The sequence below is a fragment of the Saimiri boliviensis genome, chromosome 15, assembly GCF_048565385.1.
Source record: "Saimiri boliviensis isolate mSaiBol1 chromosome 15, mSaiBol1.pri, whole genome shotgun sequence".
Lineage (NCBI taxonomy): Eukaryota > Metazoa > Chordata > Mammalia > Primates > Cebidae > Saimiri > Saimiri boliviensis.
The window spans coordinates 48,627,763-48,640,609 of NC_133463.1; positions in this window are offsets into that span (position 1 = coordinate 48,627,763).

Here is a 12,847-nt window from a genome sequence, read left to right on the forward strand (position 1 = left end):
TTCAACTGATTGTCAACAAAGATATAATGTACTAAGACTTGTGGGATTTGGTTAAGGTAGAGCTTAGAATTGCATTAAAACATATATTGAAAAATGTAATACTGAAAATCAATTATCCAGGGTTTTGTATTAAGAGACTAGAAAAAATAAATCAAACCTAAAGAAGCTAAAAGTATAATGATAATAAGGGGCAAGGATCAATATAATAAAAAAGAAATACAAAAAAATCAAAAGAATAAAAATGTTATAATTTGAAATGATTATAAAAATGATCCTTAGCAAGATGAAGAAAAACGATAACATAAATGATCAATATCAGAAATACAAAGGGGACTTCAACATAGATTCCACAAACATTAAGACGATAAATTAAATGTGAGTATGAACAATCGTATGGCAATAATCTGAAAATTTTGAAGAAACTGATGAATTTCTTGGAAAGTACAATTTATCAATATTTTATATATAATCAAAATAACAATATTTTATATGTATTAGAATTGTGCTATGGTTTGAATGTTTGTGTTCCCTAAAATTCACATTTTAAAAGCCCAGTCACTGATGTGTGATGATTATAGAAGTCAGGATCTTTGAGAGACAATTACATCATCAGAGCTCAGCCTCTTGGATGAGATTAATGCCCTTTTAAGAGTGGCTCTGGAGAGTCCTTTTGTTCTTTTCCTTCTACCGTGTGAAGACACAGCTAGCTAGAAGGCATCATCTGTGAACCAGACACTGAGTCTGTTGGCACCATGATGCTAGACTACCCAGCCTCAAGAAGTGTAAAAAACAAATGTCTCTTCTTTATAAGCTACATAAAGTATTTCATTACAGTAGCCTAAACAGACTAAGACAAATTGGATTGATTATTCAAATTTCTTTCAATGGAAATAAGTTTTAGGCCCAGTTGGCTTTGCAAGTAAATACCAGCAAACTTTTAGTATAAAAAATAATTCCAGTCTTTAAAAAATCTAAGACAAAAAAGTGAGACTATGTCCCAATTCATTCTAGGAGGCCATCTTGCCTCAGGGTAGTACCAACACCTTGGTCATTCATGTTCCAAAGCTTCCTGTGGGATTTGCTAAAGCTAGAATTCAGCTGAAACTATCTCTGTGCTTAGTTCATTCCCATGTCTTATCCTGCTTCCTCCACTCCCTTTGTTCTGAAAGCATGCTATTAATAAATCACATGCACCTGAAATCTTGTATCAGGCACTCTTCTTCTAAATAATCTGCCCCAAGATACTTGGTACCAGAGGCAAATTCTGAAGACAGGATTTCGAAGTTCTATTACTCACTGGTTAGTTGGCAATGAGGATTATTAGTGGTGTATGTGGAATGTTGACAGTCCCTGACACGCTATATAAAATGTCTGCCAGAACTTAATCTGTGGTATATTGGAATGGGATGAAAGCGGGAGAAAGTACACTGGTATATGTACTATCTCTGTTGTTTGATAGGTCTAGGGTGTAAAGGAATGTAAGAACTGTGGAGTTTAAAGTGAAAGCTGGAGGGCCTCCTTGGTAATCTTTAAAGAAACTCCATCTCCCAAAGCTGGAGGTCAGGTCAAACTGAAAATCAGTTTCAGGACCTAATTGTTGAGGAGGTTGAACATCAATCTCAACAACTCTTATGCTAAATCCAGAGTCCTAACAGGAAGAAGTTAGATATTGAGACTTGGGGTAGGCATACCATGTCATGATATCTGATATCTCCTGAAGTACTCTGAGTCTGCAATATTGGCCTATTCTCCTGTTTTTGAAGACAGTGATTGTCCCTTGCTTGAAAATTATGTAAAGTCACATGTGAGGTATGTTTCCTACAAGGCAATAGCTTTTATGAAATTTGCCTACACCTCTCCTCCTGGCCACCAGATCAAAAATCAGCACTAAGTTTGGTAGGGCAAACATTCAAACCATAGCAGTGGGTGTTAAAAAGAATGTGTCCACTGAACTGCTAGAAACATATTGCATACCACAGGCTATATTAATATACCACAGTAAAGCTACAGCATCCAGCACAGTAGCTAAAAGTAGGGTTATTACTCTTTAAGTAACAATCCTGCATGATCTGCACATGTACCCCAGAATTTAAAGTATATATAAAAATGGTTTAATAGAATAATAAAGTAGTAATAAGACTTTTATGTTATATTTGAATAAAGATAAGCAAATATGGGAAAAAATTAAAATTTTAAACAAATTTCTGCTCTGACCACAATGGAATAAAACTAGAAATCAATAAGAAGAAGAACTTCGGAAATTGTACAAACACGTGGAAGCCAAATTATATTCTCCCGAATGACCAGTGGGTCAATTAAAAATTAAGAAGAAAATTTAAAAATTTATTGAAACGAATGAAAATGGAACCACAACATATCAAAACCTATAGGATACAATAAAAACAGTACTAAGAAGAAAGTTTATGCAAATAAGCAACTACATCAAAAAGTAGAAAAACTTCAACGAAACAACCTAATGATGCATCTTAAAAAACTAGAAAAGCAAGAACAAACCAAACTCCAAATTACCAGAAGAAAATAAATAATAAGAAAAATACAGAAGATCTACAAAACTAAAAGTTGTTTTTTTTTTAAAAAAAAGATAAACAAAATCAAGAAACCTTTAGCCAGACTAAAAAAAAAAGAGAAGAACCAATTAAATAAAACCAGAGATGAAAGAGGATACATTGTAGCCAATATCACAGACATTCAAAGGATTATTAGAATCTATTATGAGCATCTATATGTCAATAAATTGGAAAACCTAGAAGAAATGGATAAATTTCTAGACTCGTACAACCTACTAAGATTGAACCATGAAGATACCCAAAACCTGAACGAACTCATAACAAGTAATGAGACCAAAGCTGTAATAAAATATCTTGCAGCAAAGAAAAGCCTAAGATAATACAATGACTTCATTGCTGAATTCTACCTATTTAAAGAACAACTAATATGAATTCTACTCAAACTATTCTGAAAAATAGAAGAGGAGGGAATACTTCCAGACTCATTCTACAAGGCCAATATTATTCTGAAAGTAAAACAATACAAAGACACATAAAAAATAGAAAGAAAGAAAGAAAAGAAAATTACAGACCATTATCTCTGTTGAACATTGATCCAAAAACCTCAGTAAAATTCTAGCAGACCACATTTAACAATATGAATAAATGATCGTTCAGCATGACCAAGTGGGATTTATCTCAGGGGTGCAAGGATAATGCAAGATACATAAATCAATCAGGGTGATAGGTCATATTAACAGGATGAAGGACAAAAATCATATGATTGTTTCAATTAATGCTGTAAAAGTATTTGGTAAAATTCAACAACCTTTCTTGACAAAAACTCTAAAAAAACTGGGTACAGAAGGAGCATACCTCCACAATAAAACCATATACAACAGCTCCACAGCTAGTATCATACTGGGTGGGTTAAAATTCAAAGCCTTTCCTCTAAGATTCGTTACTAGACAAGGATGCTCATTTTCACCACTGTTATTCAACCTAGAAATGGAGGTCCTGGCTAGAACAATCAGACGAAAGAAAAAAACAAAGTGTATCCAAATTGGAAAGGAAGAAGTCAAATGATTCTTGTTTGCAGATGATATGATCTTATATTTGGAAAAGCCTACAAACCTCATGAAAAAACCACTAGAATTGATAAATTCAGTAAAATTGCAGGATATAAAATCAACATGCAAACATCTACAGCATTTCTATATTGCAACAGCAAATAATCTGAAAAGGAAATTAAGAAAGTAATTCCACTCACAATTACTGCAGATAAACTAAAACGCCCAGGAATAAACCAAAGAAGTGAAAGCTTTCTGCAATGAAAACTATAAGACATTGATGCAAGAAATTGAAAAGGACACAAAAAATGGAAAGATGTTCTATACTTATCATTTGGAACAATCAATATTGTTAAAATCTCCATACTATGCAAAGCAGTCTGTAGATTCAGTGCAATCTGTACCCAAACATTAAGGATATTCTTCAAAGAAATAGAAAAAGAATTCTAAAATTTATGTGAAACCACAAAAGACATAGAATAGGCAAAGCTACTCTGAGAAAAAAGAACAAAACTGGAGGAATCATGTTACTTGACCTCAAATTATACTACAGATAAATAGTAGCTGAAACGGCATGGTACTAGCATAAAAACAGACGCATACACCAATGGAACAGAAAACAGAGCCCAGAAATAAGTCCACATATCTTCAGTAAACGCATTTTCAACAAAGGTGCCAAGAACATACATTGGGGAAAGAACAGTTTCTTCAGTAAATGGTGCTAGGAAACCTGGATAGCCACACAGAAGAATGAAAGTACACCCCTATCTCTCACCATATACAAAAATTAAATCAAATGAATTAAAAACTTAAATTTAAGATCTTAAACTATCATACTACTAAAAGAAAACATTGGGGAAACTCCAGGACACTGAAGTGGACAAAGGTTTCTTGAGTAATATTCCACAAACACAGGTAACCAATGCAAAAATAAATAAATGGGATCACATCAGGTTACTTCTACACAGCAGAGGAAACAGTTAAAGTGAAGAGACAACCCACAGAATGAGAGAAAGTATTTGAAAACTATCCATCTCACAAAGGATTAATAACCAGACTATATAAAGAGCTCAAATGACTCAATGGAAAAAAAATGTAATGAATCTGATTTTAAAAACAGGAAAATATCTGAACAGACATTTCTTAAAAGAAAACACACAAATGGCAAACGGATATATGAAAAGGTGCACAACATCACTGATCATCATAGAAATGCAAATCAAAATTGCAGTAAGGTACTATCTCATCCTAATTAAAATGGTTTTTTCTTTGAGTTGTAGTCTCACACTGTCACCTGGGTTGGAGTGCAGTGGCACAATCTTAGCTCACCGCAATTTCTGCCTCCCAAATTCAAGCGATTCTTCTGCCTCAGCCTCTCCAGTAGCTGGGATTACAGGCACTTGCCATCACACCTGGCTAATTTTTAGTAGAGACAGGCTTTCACTATGTTGGTCACAGTGGTCTCAAACTCCTGACCTTGTGATCCCCCATCCTCGGCCTCCCAAAGTGTTGGGATTACAGGTGAAAGCCATTGTGCCCAGCCTCAAAATGGCTTTTATTCAAAGGACAAACAAGAATAAATACTGGTGAAGAGGTGGTGAAAAGGGAACCCTGTACACTGTAGGTGGGAATGTTAATTAGTATAGCCACTATGGAGAACAGTATTATGGTTCCTCAGAAAACTAAAAATCGAACTACTCTATGATGCATAAATTTCACAGCTGGCTATACCCAGAAGAATGGAAATCAAAATATCAAAGAGGTGTCTGCACTCCATGCTTATTGCAGCACTATTCACAATAGCCAAGATTTGAAAACAACCTAAGAGTCCATCTGCAGAAGAACAGATAAAGAAAATGTGGTACATATACACAATGGAAGACTATTCAGCCCTAAAAAGAATGAGACTCTGCCATTTGCAAGAACATGGATAGAATCGGAACACATTGTGTTAAGTGAAGTAAACCAGCCACAGAAAGACATTGGTGGGAGCCAAAACTTAAGACAATCGAACTGATGAATATAAAGAGTACAATAATTGCTGTCATAGGCTAGGAAAGATAGTGGGTGAGGGAGCAGGTGAGAATGGTTAATGGATACAAAAATGTAATTAGAAAGAATAAATAAGATCTACTATTTGATAGCACAACACGGTGATTGTAGCCAACAAAAATGTATATTTAAAAAAAACTAAAAGACTTTAATTGGGATGTTAGGAACATAAAGAAATGATAAATGCTTGAGACAATGGATACTCTATTTACCCTGATGTGATTATTTTGCATTGTAAGCGTTTATCAATATAACTCACGCACCCCATAAATATATACACTTACTATGCACCCATAAAAATAAAATCCTTCAAAAATTACAACTTTTGAATTGATTCCCTAATTGCTTCCTCTGTTACCCCACAACTAGAATTCCATTCTTTTTCTCATCTGTTTCTTTTATACCTGTTGGGAGCACTTAGCATACTCTCAGCTCAGTACCTGTGATACGAGGGCAGACAATTTTTAATGCTTTTCTCTATCACACCCAGAGCAGATTATTTTTATTCCCTTTTCTGTTATTTTTAATAATAATAAAATTAAATCAAAAGTAATAATCAGAAAAAAACTAACAAGAAAAAGTAACAGATATTTCCAAAAGAGTAAATTCTCTATGGTTTAGAGAATAGTTTGTATGTATTATTAAATTGACAAAATTGAAATAACTTAAGTTCCATTTTTTAATTTTATGGGTCACTGTGCTATCATTGTTTATTTGAAATCTAATGGTATAATGCAAGAATATGCAAGACCACAGGGATTGGAGGCACAGAGAGCATCTGAAGAGAGCTTGATTGACTCCCAACAGTTACAAGCAGTCTCAAAGTTACCATGTGTAGCAGAGTCAGGGGAGGTCTGTCTAACCGAGCTTCTTTGAATTAACTTCCACATAGAATACATTGTTTATTAAAGAATAAGTACTGAATTTTTTCTAGCTTAAATCTTGTATGTATGTAATATTATTAAATCTCAATGGGAGCCACAGCAATTGTTTTGAAATGAGATCCACTAAAGATGTTTTTCAAGGAGGAGTATTTTATTTTTGAATGGTTTGTAATTGCTGGAACACAGTGATAATACTAGAGCAAATTGTAGCCAGTTACTGTTATTAAATTCTATATAGACAATCCATGCTCTTGACTGTACTTGGGAAGATGCACCCTCTGCTCCACTCTTATGTACACCATGTGTCAGCTTTGACTTACCATTTTTACTGCATTTGTATATTGGACTGCAAGTTCCAAAGAGAAGGTATGATGGATACTCTCTTGTTCCCTAACCTTATATCCTTTTGCCCCACATTTTATTATATAGCTGTGATGACAAATTTTATGTCAAATTGATCAAGTAATGAAATGTCCAAATATTTGATGAAAAGTTATCCTAGGTGTTTCTGTGAGGGTATTTTGGATGAGATTAACCTTTTAATCAGTAAAGAAAATTGCCCTCCATCATGTGAGTAGGCCTTATCAAATCAGTTGAAGACCCAAAAAGAATAAAAATATTGACTCTCACTTCCCTGAGCAAAATAATTTTCCAACAGACTCACTTTGGACTTCATCTACACCATTGGCTGTCCTGGGTCTTAGGTGTGCTGGTCCACATTGCAGATTTAGATTGCTAGTCTCCACAATGCATAAGCCAATTATAATAAATCACTTTACACAGAAATTCTACTAGTTTTATTTTTCCAGAGTTATAAAAGTCTTCTATGTATTTATTTATATTTATTTTTTGAGCCAGAAAAATAAATATTATAATAAATATTTAATATTGTTGTAATAAATTATATTTAATACATATAAATACATATTAAATAAATATAAATAAATATTTTACTTTTGTCACCAGGCTGTAGTGCAGTGGTGTGATCTTGGCTCATTTAAATATTATTTTATTTAAATATTATTTATTTATTTTTGTCACCAGGCTGTAGTGCAGTGGTGTGATCTTGGCTCATTTAAATATTATTTTATTTAAATATTATTTATTTTTGTCACCAGGCTGTAGTGCAGTGGCATGATCTTGGCTCATTGCAACCTCTGCCTCCCAGGTTCAAGCGATTCTCCTGTCTCAGCCTCCTGAGTTGCTGGGACTACAGGTGCACACCACCATGCCCAGCTAATTTTTGTATTTTTATTAGAGACATGGTTGCACCATGTTGGCCAGGATGGTCTCCATCTCTTGATCTCGTGATCCACCCACCTCAGCCTCCCAAAGAGCTGGGATTACAGGCAGGAGCCAGTGCGCCTGGCTACAAACAGCTTCTTATAGGGGCCACTTGAAAGCACTTTAGCATAATTGTTCTATATCAATCTCACTTTCTTGAAACTATCCTAACGCTGTTGTTATTCACCAAAATATAGACCACAGCCACACTGACTGACTTGATATATTACAGTGCACTAGACTATTCTGCCATATTGGTGGCATACTAATAGCACCTGTTGAGAGGAAGCTAGTAATATTTTGAGTACCCTAACGAGGCATGTAAACGAAAGTGAAGGAGAGATAACCTCATGAAGATCCAAGATCCAAGAGCTTGCCACACTGATAAAGGTTTTTTAGGTGTCTAATCCTCTGGACCATACTATAAAATTAAAGCTTCATTATAGAAAACAGTATGGGGTTTTCTCAAAAAATGAAAAATAGAGCTTCCAAATGATTCAGTAATACAACTGCTAGGAATATATTCAAATAAATGAAATTAGTATGTCAAAGAGATATCTCCACTACCATGTTCATGGCACCATTATTCACAATTAGACAAAAGGAATAAACTCAAGAAGTCTATTGTACAACATGGTGGCTACAGTAAATAACAATGTATATGTAATATCTTAAAAATCACTAAAAATAGTTTTCAAGTGTTTTCCTCATAAAAATGATTGGTATGGGATATAATGTGCTTGTTAGCTTGATTGAGCCATTCTGCAATGTATTTATATTTTAAACTCAAAGGTGTATTACAATAAATATATACAATTTTGATTTGTCAATTTAAGAAGTTAAGGGGAAGGTTGGAACTTTGCATCCCCTAAAACTAAGGAAGTAATGGATTATTCATGGGCCTAACTGGATATTGGAGGCCATAAACTGCGTATTGAAATTCTGCTCCAGTCTATGTACCTGGTGACTACTAGTTTTGAGTGGAACCCATACTAAGAAAGAACTATGAAGTAGGCTCAGGCTAAGGTTCAAGCTGCCTCGTCACTTGGATTGTATTACTCAGCAAATTGGATGATGCTGGAGGTATCTGTTGGATGAGGATATTGTATGGTGTCCCTGTCTTACCCTAAAAGAGTCACAGTGCAAACCATTATAGTTGTGGAGCAAGAGGAAGAAAACTTACCATTTTGCCTATCTTCTGGAATGACATTGGGTCCTAGTAAAGACTGAACACCTGACTGCAGACAGTAATGGTCTGTCTATAACCAATTGAATATTCTTACATTCTATGAGGCATGCTTTTGGGTTAGTTCAAAAACAAGCCATTTCCTGATTGAAACGTCATATTCAACAGTGAATGCAAGCAGATCCCAGATGGTAAAAATAACCTACATGAACAAATTGCTCAGGTTGCTATATCATCTACCTATGTTGCACTGATGCCTGTTTCCTTGAAATTACACATATGAATTGAGGGGCTGCTGTAGCCATTCCTATGCCAATCAACATCAAACAGGTATAGTTTGCCAAGACATTATTTGAGCATCTATCACATTTTTATTTCCCTAATGGCAGTCTATATACATTAATTAGGTGAAAGATCCATGGCACCATGCATCTCATCTGGGGTTCCCTGTATCAGGGACTCCCTAATGATGTAGGAACAGAATAAAAGGAGTGGGATTAAGATGATGAATTTCAAGGTTTTAATAATATGCATATATCTATAATAATGTCAGGCATTTTGAAATAACATTAGAAATTTTTTAATTTTTTTTTCTGGTGGGAGCTAGAGTTCAAGCAAAGTTCTAGGAGTAGAGAGGTGAGAATCAAACACTCCCACTAAAAGCTTTACATCACTTGAACATTCTTCTTCCATTTGAATTCTCCTGATAATGAAAACAGTGCCGTGTCTGATCATCTGTATCATTCAAAACATGACAAATTATCTAGATAAGCTGGTCATTTGTTTCATGTATGACTATTTTCTGATAATAATTAGCATCAAACAATTACACCATAACTATTAAGATGGAAACAGTGACTTTGGTACAACATGATAGCCTTAACCAAAACTCACAGTGAAACAGAGAAGTAATGAAAAATAGCATCTGCCATACATTTAAATAAAATTCATGGCCAAAATACAGAGACAGAATTATTCTTTTTCTCAATTTTCAAGTTGTGCCACTTTATATTCCAGGCAGTCACTCTCCCCATAGCAAGCAATGGTGACCTGAAAGGTATGTTGTCCCACTTGGGAAGATCCCTTAAGAGCAGCACAACCATCATTACAGGCAACCTGGGAACTCTCAGTATGTTCTACATTAGAGAATATCAGCTATGTATTAATTAAAGCTACAGAGAGAGAACAAGATTACCTAATTAGGTTAACTGTATTCTAAGACCAAATTTCACGGAAGGAAAGATTTCACCTGGAATCTTTACAAAGTTCTTCGGTTCTCCATTTGTTTGTTTAGGTATGAGGTAAAGGAAAGAATCAGAAATGTGATGACATTTCCATCTCTTTTTGAAAAACAAAGGAAATAATTGAACATGTTTTATAGTGAACTTCCATTGGACAGCACAAGTATTTGCATTAATTATTTTTTATCATTCTCTACTACATAAGCAAATTGGTTATTTTCTTATGTGAGGTAATCTGTGATAATATTATTTACAAGTTTCTTGTAATCATTGTATTATTCATGTTTTCTAATGAAAATATATGATAGATTAAAGAAATAATTTTTAATGTGCTGGGCTAAGTTTTGTCCTGGTTTATTTTAAATCAGAATAAAGTTGAAAATTTTAAGAAGCTAAAATCACAAGATTGTTTCTTTTTAGGGGAAACTAATGGAACTAAAATTTATATATATCATGGGAAAATTTATATACATTTGACTCCATAAACAAAAACTAAAAGTAATCTCAATTAAAGTTGAAGAAAGGAGCATGACACAGCGCAATAAATGTGAGATAAAAAGTCTGATATTATACTCAATTGCATTAAAAATATATCCTCTTCAAATATATATTCATTGATTACCTACTAAGTAAAGTTACACAAATGAATATATGATGAGGTTTTGCCTACAAGTAACATATTTTCAAATGGAAAAAAGAAACTTTGCTAATCAGTAAGTATATTATGAGTAAAAAAGGAAAACAGTACATTAGAGGTGTCAACCAAAAAATAGTTTCTAGGACTAGTATTTATGTCTCTTTAATGCTGTAATCTCGGTGCTTCTCAAAACATTTGGGTCACAATAGATCTTCAAGTGGTATTTGTTTTGATAATGAATGAAAAAATGTGATATGGTTTGTCTTTATGTCCTCACCCAAATATCATCTGAAATTGTAATCCCATAATCCCTACGTGTTTAAGGAGAGACTCAGTGGGAGGTAACTGAATCACGGGGTTTGTTCCCCCCCATTGCTGCTTTCATGATAGTGAGTTCTCATAAGATCTGATGGTTTTATAAGGGGATTCCCCCTTCACTGGGCTCTCATTTTCTCTCCTGTCACCTGTGAAGAGATGGCTTCCACCATGATAGTAAGTTTCCTGAACCTCCCCAGCCATGCAGAACTGTAAGTCAGTTAAACCTCTTTTCCTCATAAATTACTCAGCCTCAGGTATTTCTCCATAGCAGCGTGAGAATGATCTAGCAGTTGTGAACACCTCTTCAATATTTGAGAAAGTTAACACGAGAGATATTTTTTGTGTTCAATAAAGTGCAATTTACTACAAGTGCTAGCTTTAAAACTACCAAAATGAGGGAAATCACAATGCACTGGAAACCTTCCTTTTTCCCCCAGCATTTTTCTCGATTTCCTTGGGCCTACACATTTTCTAACAGCCAATATTCCAAAACTTCCCTTTGATAAATTATTTAAGAAAGGAATGTTACTATTTTGTCCATACCAATTTTCATTCTAGATTACAAAAGAAGTAGATTTTTTTTTTTCCTAAAGAGCCTAGTGATCATAACTATTGAAATTGGGTGAGAGGTTCCCATGTGTTTCTATTTTCCCTACTTGTGATAAATTTGAAAGTTTAAATAGCGTAATTTTATGAGAAATATTAGACAAAGGAGATAGGACTAGCTGCCTAAATAGTGTGCATTTAATGTATTAATTACAAATGTGTAAAGTAATGGTTGAATTTATTTTTTTCTGTTAGTTCACAAATATTAATGAATTAGGAGCATGGTGGGCATGAGTGAATTCTAACATAAACTGTGGACTTTGGGTGACTAAAAAAATTAGGTCACGTTTACCTGAAAAAAAAACAAAAAGTGCTAAGTAGGTTTCCTATGAATAGGATAATTTATGGTGAGATTGGCCAATGTTTTATTCTTATAGAATTTTTCTTTTTCTTTTTTCCACATGTCAATGCTATGTATTGTTCCTAGTCTTAGCACATTTTCAGGGAAGAAGAGGAGCCACTTTAAGTGAAGGTTCTGAAGGTTGTTTTTTTTTTTCTTTTTTTTTTAAGTCTAAATCACGGTAGACACCATAGATTAGAGCCAAAGAGAGGAAGACTTTTGAGGACCAGGAGAAAATGAGAACATGTCCACCATATTCCTAAAAGGGGAAGGTGGGTGAGTCCCTCAGCAGACACACCCTGCTCCCTGCTTTGTTCAGTGTCCTGTGGAAATTCTACACTTCGGAGTGAATGAACTCAGAGATCCTGAACTCTAGGCACAGGATTCTTATTCTCAAAAATGATGTCTTGGTCACAAGAGTGAGTGATTTCAAAGCATCAGAGAATCTGTGCAAAAAAGCTCCATGCAAAAAGAACAAAGCTGGAGGCCTCACACTACCTGACTTCAAACTATATTATAAACCTACAGTTATCAAAACAGCATGATACTGGTAGCAAAACAGAGACATAGACCAACGGAACAGAACAGAGGCCATGGAGGCAATGCCACACATCTACAACCATCTGATCTTTACAAACCTGATGAAAACAAGCAATGGGGAAAGGATTCCCTGTTTAATAAATGGTGTTTGGAAAACCAGCTAGCCATGTGCAGAAAGCAGA